Source organism: Vicia villosa, linkage group LG3 (genome assembly GCF_029867415.1).
Source record: "Vicia villosa cultivar HV-30 ecotype Madison, WI linkage group LG3, Vvil1.0, whole genome shotgun sequence".
In the NCBI taxonomy this organism is placed as follows: domain Eukaryota; kingdom Viridiplantae; phylum Streptophyta; class Magnoliopsida; order Fabales; family Fabaceae; genus Vicia; species Vicia villosa.
This window is the reverse complement of record NC_081182.1, coordinates 32109721-32118827: the sequence shown is the minus strand read 5'-3', so window position 1 is coordinate 32118827 and position 9107 is coordinate 32109721.

Genomic DNA, 9107 nt, shown 5'->3' with positions numbered 1-9107 from the left:
TTTGATTTTAACTTGAAAGTAAAATACTTTTAAATAAGAAGATTGAAAATTATTTGGTACTAAGTTAAAAAATGCAAAAGTAATGGTTTGATTCCAAAGATTTAAGAGAAAGGAAATTGCTTTGAGTTTAAATTACCGGAATTTCGTAAAAAATTAAAAAATAATAGAATGAATACATACCCTTATGAAAAGGTTGAGTTCATTTCTAGTTAGTAGAAGCTTTTAAAAACACAATCATTAAGTAATTTGGAAAGTTGAAAATGATTTAGAAAGTAATTTGAAAGATCAGAGAGAAAGTAAATTGTATTTGGATTTAAGTTACTAGAATCGAGAACAAATAAATCTTTTTTCGAATCGTGTCTTTTTCTCCATTGTTTTGTTAACCGAGAGAGAAATTTATGAATGATCACGAGTTCGATCTTTAGAAATAACATTTTTTTTTCTTTTCAAGCGCGTTATACTTTTTTTCTAGATTTGATTTCAGAACCGAGGAAATATATTGACTTTTTTCCCTCAATCTTAGGAAACAACCGAGGGTTTTACCCTTGTTTATTAATTTTTTTAAAAATTTCACAAAATTTTCATTGTTAATCTATATTTTTTTTGAAACAGAACGAATCTAAATTATTTTGAAACATAACATAGTATATTTTTTGAAACAAAACATAGCTTAAACGAAACAAAACTAAAATGACGCAATACTAAAATGACGCAATGTACATTCTCTTTTTACAACAAAACTTTAACATATACAAATGTTTTTGCACATTCTCGCCTAACGCGCCTACCCTGCTTTGCCCAATTTGCTTTTCTTTCTAAGCAAGCAATGCTTGCATGTCTTCCACGTTGCCTTAGCCGCCTTTTCTTGCCTAGCGTGCCACCCCCTGACTATGATTCACTATGAAGTAGTTGTAGCTGACTGTGCCAACATCACTTAATTAATTACAAGGCTTTCTATTCAATTAGGAGGTGTTACTCTCGCCTTAATCAATTAAATAAATAGGCTAATTGATTACAACATGATTTGTGCTTTCCTAGATGACTATAATTGCTTCTAATCGCTTAAGTAATCGTCCATATTAGTTTTAAGAAGTTTTAAGAAAAATTTAAAAACATTAAAATAGTTTTGTATCTGTTACATTAGTATTTCAAGGACTATTATTTTTTAATTTACGTTCAACTGATCAAATACAAGATAAAACACTAATCGCAAGATCCTAAAATAATTTCAATAAATCAAAAATTGGAGTGTTGCATTATCTGCTATGAATGCAAAGAGCCTGGCCATTACAAGCACAAGTATCCTAGACTCACCAAAGAAAGAGCTTTCACAATTTCAGTTCTTTTTTATTACTTCAATTAACTTTGTTTAGCTATTTCAATTAGAACTTGAACATTTGGTCTTGTAATTGCTTCTTGCCTGATGAAGCTTATGATTTATTCTTTCTCCTTTGGTTATCATCATCAAAACCTTTAAAAGACATTAACCTGCACAACACATAGTGATGTTGCATATCCTTAGGGGGAGATTTTTGCATGTCCCTAACACATGCATGAGGAGCACCCTCAATACGGTTATTTTGTTGCTTGTCTTATCACTTTTGTTTATTGTCATTTATTGAGTTTCCCTCATGATTGACCATTTTTTTAATCAAAGTTGAAATTGATTCGTTATTCATTTTTGAATGCATAAAACAATGGTTATGTATGAACTTGATCAAGATTCTTTTAGTTAATTGCATTAGTTGGTGGAATAAAAATTATATGTGTTTTTTTAATTCAAGTTAGGTTCAAGGAAAATTTCCAAAGTACTATTAAAAATATGAAAAATTGAGATTTTGTGTGTTTGATTTGAATAAATCAAATTAAACACACATTTTGATTCAAATCAAATTCAACAGAGGTGAAAAATAACTTTTTAAACAATTTGAATCAAATCAGGTTTTGAAAGTGATTGAAATCAAGCAATTTTATGTCACATTTTCTCAATTTGATATGAATCACACTTTGCACATGATTCAAATCACACATTTTTTTCAGGATTTTCTCAAGGGCATGTTGCAGTTGATTCGAATTAGATTATGTACATGATTCGAATCATGGGGTCTTTGATTCGAATTATGATTTACACTTGATTCAAATCAAGCGAGAAATGGGTCAAAAATATGATTTCTTTTTATTTCATTCACTTGCTCATTTGTCTCAAAGCATGTATTATTTTTTATTAGAACCTAGCCAACCCATACCCCTCATTTTTGTGCTTAATCTCAATCACATATAAAACCTTTTGTCAACACTTTTCATCAAACAAATTTCATAATCATTTTGTGATTTTCTATGAAATCAACCCTCTCTCATTTTGAAAAAGTTTCAAAACCCTTGCATTCAAATTTCTTTCATATTTAACCTCACTTTTGTTTTCAGATCTAGAGATTTGTGATGTAATGGGGGAGACGTTGTCTTGAAACTAATCGTTCTTGAATATTATGTAAAGATTTTCAGGTTATTTCAAGATTAAGGAGTTGTCATTGGTATTGACAAATTCCAATATGAAAAGAATGAGGTTATTCTCTCCAGAATGCCTTAGTAGTGACTGTGTGGAAGGCTACGAATAAGGTCAAGTTCTTCTCAAATCTTCAGACAATTCACCGCTCAAGAAATTAGTAGGATCAAAGGGTTGATTGCTAAAGAGGAAGGCTTGGAGCAGAATTGGTGATATTGGAAGATTCTTAAAGCGTTAATCGAGTAAAGATTGCACAAAAGAGTTTGGAGTGAAGAGTATACAAGTCAAGATCCAGATAGAAGATTTATTTTCTTCAGCATTATTGTGGATTAGTGATGTATGAACTCTTGGAATATTTGTCAAAATAAAAGGAAGATTTATTTTATTCTTATATTAGTTTAGAGTGAAGCAGTATACAAGTCAAGATCCAGATAGAAGATTTACTTTTACATTTAAATTCCATAGTATATTGCATGCCTAGGTTTTTTATTCTTATATTAGTTTATCGTTTATTCAATTGATATTAATTTTTTGCTTTAGATTAGGTTTTGTTGGGATTGGCACCTAATCGAGCTTTTGTGGTGATTAAAATATGAGAAACTTGTTGAGTTTAGAATTTGCATATTGAATCATTGCATAATCACTTCTTATGAAACATACAATTGGTATCAATAACACACCTTGTGTATCATCATTATATCACTTGTGATATTTGTAAATTGATTAAGTGATTACGCGAACGAATTTATAAACAGGTATAATTCACTCTTTTTCGCTCTAAACATTTTCGCATGCAACTTTGAAAACCTTAGATAATTCATGCAACTCTTAAAATTCTATTCACCCCTTCTTGACTATTTTTTTACATCATATTTTCACCCAATAATTGACGTTAAAAGTTGGTATTTTGATTAAGTCTAATCGACCCCAAATTTTTGAGAATATTGCAGAAGATGACGATCCAAAGGGAGCGTATATTAGAACACAAGTTTTTAAAGGTGAAAAGTATACTTATTGAAAATTGATTATGAACGTACACTTACTATTGGTTGAGAAATATCTGTCATGTGCCCTCACCGATGGAGCTTAGATTCCCACGATTGAAGATGGAGTTGTAAAACACCTATAAGATTGGATGGATGATGAAATAAAAAAGGGCTTCATATGATTTGAAAGCGAGAAACATACTTATCTCCGTTTTTGGCACAAAAATATTCTATGATATATCACATCATACGAGTGCCAAAGGTATGTGGGACGCTCTCCAAACTCTCTATAATTGAATGAACGACATCAAGGATTCTAAAGTCAACATGTTTACAAAGGAGTTTGAATTACTTTATATGGAACACGAAGAATCTGTGAATTCCATGCAAACTAGATTCCTCCATTTAATCAAAAAATTAAGCAACTTGGGTAAAATTAACCTATTCCAATAAAGGTTGTGCTAACAAGATATTGAGATCTATGTGCATGGAGTGGCAACCAAAGGTTACCTCTATGAATGAATCTAATAATCTTGATACTTTGGATATCACAAAGCTGTTTGGAAAGTTATTCTAGCATGAAAATGAATTGAAACTACTTGCCGATAATAAAGTAAAGGCAAATAAAAAAGAGAAAGGGAAAGAATAGAAACATGATCTTTCTTTGAAGGCTTCTTCATCAAAAGCTAGTAAATGAAGGAAAGAAAGTGATAATTCTGACGAACAAGCTCCTAAGAAAGATGAGATGGGTTTATTCATCAAACGCTACAATAGATACCTAAAGAGAAACAAGCTCAAACACTCTTATAAAGGCTTGATACATTTCAAAAATACTTACCCGCTAAAAAAGGAACACAAGAAAAAGAATGATGACATCACGTGTTACGAGTGTGGTAAATCAGGATACTATAGAACTACATGTGTAAGTCTCACCAAACATCGTAAGAAGAAAGATAAGGAAGTTTATAAGACGAAAGGAAAGAATTCCAAAGGATGGAGAGTTTATATCGCGTGGGAAGAAGAGGATGAGAGATCCTCCTTGAATTCTTGATCAAGTTCAAACGATGAGTGTACCAACTATGTTTGATGGCACATAAGAAATATGAAACGTTAAAGGTATACAATTCTGAACCCGACGATGAAATTTCATATAGTGAATTGTTGCAAGCTTTTAATGATATGTATGTGGTTTCAATAAACTCTTTCAAGAAGATTCCTCTTCAAAAAGAAAGTATTTTGACATTTGAAAAAGGAGATAAATAGTCTTAATCGTGCTTTAGATTGTCTTAAAGATGCACATACATCTCTAGTTGAAGAGCATTATAATGTTTCAGACACTTTAGTTGAAAAGGTAGAAAAAATAGAGTGTGTTACATGTCCATCTTTAAAACTTGAACTTGAAAATCTCAAAGGACCATTAACTCACGCTACTTCACTATCTAGTTTTTATTCTACCTCTTCAAGTGATAGAGTGATGGTTTTTAAGAAAAACCCTCGAGCCACTAGGAGAGGTAGAATAAAAACTAGATAGTGAAGTAGCGTGAGTTAATGGTCCTTTGAGATTTTCAATTTCAAGTTTTTAAGAAAAACCCTTGAGCCACTAGGAGAAATAGAATAAGCATTTCATCTAAAGTAGTTTTTCATTAATGTTGTAATAAGGGACACATTATGCCTCAATGTCTCATTAGGAACTTCCTAAGTTCCAAATGGTAAAATGGTATGGGTTCCTAAGTGCACCTCAACTAACCCAAAAGGACCCACTAGTTAGGGACCTAAATTGCCTTTTTGGTTGTCACAGGAAAGTCTTGAATCCACAGAAAGATTATGGTTTCTAAATAGCGGATGTTCAAGACATATGAAGGGAAATGCTTCTATGTTCACCAAGTTCAATGAGAAAGAAAACGGTCACGTCACGTGAGACTTAATGTACACTTTCTTATCTCATTCTTTCTCTTTACTCATTTGGATTGTTTAACTGACTTGAGCGTTGGAGCACTAGCTTTGCAGGTTCATTATCGCGCTGCCGTATCAGAAGTCCATACCATCGCATCATGATTTCATCATCACCAATCAATCACAACTCCGGTTCCAATAAGGAACAATACTCATGGTACGGAAGGATCCATCAAGATGGTACAAAACATGACTCTGGAAGGTTCCATTCGGTTGATACAAAACATGGTCAAGAATGTACATTTCAGAAGTGTGATAACACTAAGGATCTAAGACAAGATTTTCTATATCTTATAAAACTATATAAATAACATAAAGATCATAAATTTAAATATACCTAATAAATTATTAGATAATTATGAAACAAACAATGCACAGTAGGATCCTTTTAACTGGGTCAAAATGAACCATTTAAAAATTCTCTATATAGTTAGAGCAAAGATGCCCGATATAATTCTTATAAATTTTGTTAATAACTCCAATCGCAGTTGGTTTAGTAATGACTCACGCTGAAATTGATAAGAAGGATCACGATTTAATTCTCCGCAACTGCGATAGAAAAAAGGATGACGTCACTTGATGTCAAAACTGACATTCAAATTGAATTAGTCGATCTAGTGAGTCAGATACTGATGATGAAAATCAATAAATAAATAAAGTGTTAATACCACTTTTCACCTCTGTAATATATGCGAAATTCGCTTTACCCCTTGGTATTTTTTTTAGTTTCCTCCCTGTAATTTTGTTGTTGTTTGGATTATCCCCCTAAGTGTATAAATTTAACACTAAATCTGGAAGGAAAATCAAACAAAAAATTATTACAAGGAGTAAACTTTACACTTAGAGGACAAAAGACATAGTATTTTTATATTTTAAGGAGTGTTTGAAAAAAAATTACAGGAGAAAAAACAAATTCCACCTATATTACAGAAGAGTTTTGTATATTTAATCCATAAATAAATTTTGTTAATAACTGTTAGGAACAAAAATAAAAATACTTGAACTACCAAAAGAAGTGTGGCTTCTCCTAAAAGCCTTTAACTCACAATAAAATAATATACTAACATGTTTTACTTTTAATTTAAGATATTTCCAAATATAAAATCTATCTAGTCATATTTTAATGAGAAATGTTATTTAAACTCTCAATATTTCACACCGAATCAATGATATATCAAATCTCGAAAAAAAAATTTAAATAACCAGGTTTGATAAAAAAAATACGGAAAAAACCATGTTTTCGGGGTATTTACCAAACTGTTTAGGTTTGGGATATCAGAATACTGAATGCGCCAAATGAAATGGCGTATAAGTGTAAATTTTGGGTGCATGCGCCAAATGAATTGGCATGCCCTAAAATCCAATATGTTTGCGCCAAATGGAATGGCGCATAAGTCTAGGGTTTTTGCCCTAGAAGCCAAACCATTTGGCGCCTTAGTTCTAGGGCCTTTTTTTTTTTTTATTTTTTTTTTTTCATTTTTTTTTAATTAATTTTAGTTGAATATATTAAACTTAAATTTTTTTTTTTTTATTTTATTTGTTATGATATTTACAGAAATAAATTTGTAAAATATTTTTTTCGCCTTATAAATGTAATGCAGAAAACGAAAATCAAAATTGTAACATCGATTACAATATAATTTAAGAACTAAACATCGATTACAATATAATTTAAAAACTAAACATCGGTTACAATTAATTTCAGAAACGATACCAAAGATTAATGAAAAATACAACAACATGATCAATGACGTCCATCACCAAGATAGCCATCCGTTCCGCAACCTGGTCTTGTAATGACACGTTTACCGCGATCGTTGATTCCGCCGCGAATATTGACACCGCCTCTTGCCCTAGCTCTACCCCTACCCCTGCCCCCTTGTGCTTCTTGTTGGGTTTGTGTCACGGGGGCTGGTACTGGGATGTCGCGTGGATCGCTGTCTATGAATTCGTCGACGCCCCCATAATTATCCGGAAAACCGCTGTTGTAAAGTCGGCTACCCATTCCCTCAAATGTGTTTATTCGTGGTGGTGGAGTGGGGTGGGAAAAGACCTCCGGTTCATAGCATCCCGCAGCACTAGAACTACCTTGGTTAAAGCCGAATTGGTTTGAAGGTGTTGCGAATCCGGAGGGGGTGCCACGGTAAGAGGATTCACCATGAGGACCATCGTCGGGACTAAGATGAAGGCTAGATGAACCGGGAGTTAGGTTTTGGCCGAATCCCCTTGAGGACCCAACAAATGTTGCAAATCCGAATGGTTGTGAGTGGGTCTGATATTGGTCCGAGGAAGGATGGCGGTCTTCATACCCTTGTAATGGTTGAGATTGGGATTGGAACATATTTGATTGGCGGATGTTGCGTGCGAAACGGGATGGAGTACTGAAAATATTTTGTTGTTGTTGCTGGATTTGTTGTTGTTCCTGGAGTTGTTGTTGTCGTTGCTGTTGTAGGAGTTGTTGTTGGCGGTGTTGCAGGCTTTGTTGTTGTCGCTGCTGAAGTCGTTGCTGTTGCCGGAGTTGTTGTTGTTCTTGTTGTTGTTGTTGTGGTTCTTCTTCCGGTTGTTGTTGTTGTGGCAAGATGTAGTTCTGTGCACGGGGATCAATCAAATAGAATGGAACTGCAAGAAACAGGTTAGGGGTTGTGGCTGTACGATACCAACTCATGTACTCAGGAGAAGGTTTCATTTCATGGTCACTAACGGGGAAGTTTAGGACATACTGGCGACGGTTCTTCCACATCTGGCGATGATCGGGTGCAAAATCCTTCCAGTGTTGGTGTGTCCATTGATGGTTCACTCTTTTTAGGTGCCACACTCCCAAGTCAACAGGAGGGTCGGGTATCCGTTGACGCATCCCAAATTGAAGCATCACCCGGTCACTTTGATGCATTTCTATTATGTTGTACCGGATTAAGCAGCACTTTGTCGTCCAGATTTCTGCATCCTGAGCTCTAGGCTCATACTCACACTCGAGATACGGTCGCCATATGAATTGGATGCATGAGATTTATACATTACTTCGGGAAAAAATATTTAAGGAAAATACTTATAAAAAAGAAGAAAAGAATTAGAGATAATACTTGATGGGGTCCAAGGTGATCAATTAGCGTGCGGTACATTGTGATATTTGACCGCGGATTACGTGTGAAGTCCATTTTTTTCACACAATATCTACAACAAAAATATAATGATTTAGTTAGAATGGAGTAGAATGTGTAAGGAGAAAATGGTATACTAAAAACTTACCTCAAGGCATACGGAAAGTCCCAACTTCCGTTGTTAACCGGGGCCAGTATGGGCATCCTCCACCACCCCCACACCTGCACCAACAGGGCGCATCCATAGAATGTGCAGGACTCAGCAACCGCGTTTTTGCATAGTGACTGGTACAAGGTAGCCAGTACCACAGACCCCCAGCTGTACAGACCTACTCTACTAAAATCCATTAGCAAACGAAGATACATAAAGTTAACCGTGTTACCCGTGCTATCCGGGAACAAAACGTTTCCAATAAGCAACAATACATAACACCTAGTTTTCTGCAGTATGGTCTCTTGGGGAGACGCATCATTCAAGTGAAAATTTTTATAATGCTCCTTTAACCTCTTGAGGTTAACACCTTGCCCCCTAGCACCAACGGCTCCTTCTATCAAGTCTATTCCAAT